The following is a 771-nucleotide window of genomic DNA, read 5'->3' on the forward strand; positions in this document are numbered from 1 at the left end:
TGGCATGATTGAGAGCAAACGTGAGAGGTCACGGGCCTACGGCAGGGTGTGGCCAAGTAAAAAATCAAAAATCGCCAAAAAATCGCTAGTTTTATTTAAATATAGCTAAAATAGTTCCTTGTCGCAAAAAATAAAAAAAAGTCGCAGCTACAATGAGAAAGTAGCTAAATTTGGCGACAAAATCCCCAAATTGGCAACACTGCTGGTATCCTGCGGCTCATGAATATTAATAACGTAACGAGACGTTCGAACAGTAGCACTAAACGATTGGCTGAGAAGGCGCTATACTGCTGATGAATTTACGAATTCTACTACGGGGAAGGATTGAGCTTATGTTTATTAAATAGGTGGCGTGAATACCTGCGTAATGTTAGGAAGCAATATGGCCATATTAATATTCATGCGCTGCGCTTTCGTCATAGTACGACCGGTAATATTGCGCGCGGATGAAGGGCGGGTGTTTATTGCACCTCGTCACCTGTCATTAATTCACCTCTGCAATGGGATCCACAAGTGCATGAATGAGGAGTGCTCGGTGTCTTGTCGCCTCTCAGATGATAGCCACAGAAAAACTTCTGCTTTATGACAAATTAACAATAATGGCCGTGTCTAATGAACATACCTTCTCCTTTTTCCCGCCGCCCCTTTCCTCACTTCCGGTACAGCGGACCACGCCCCATGTTCTTCTTCTTCTTGTTTTATGGCGAATAACTCCTTAGGAGCATTATCGCCACCTACTGTACTGGAGGTCAAGTAAACTTTCATAGGTGA

This window comes from Sinocyclocheilus rhinocerous, unplaced genomic scaffold, assembly GCF_001515625.1.
Source record: "Sinocyclocheilus rhinocerous isolate Xijiao unplaced genomic scaffold, SAMN03320098_v1.1 scaffold1028, whole genome shotgun sequence".
Lineage (NCBI taxonomy): Eukaryota > Metazoa > Chordata > Actinopteri > Cypriniformes > Cyprinidae > Sinocyclocheilus > Sinocyclocheilus rhinocerous.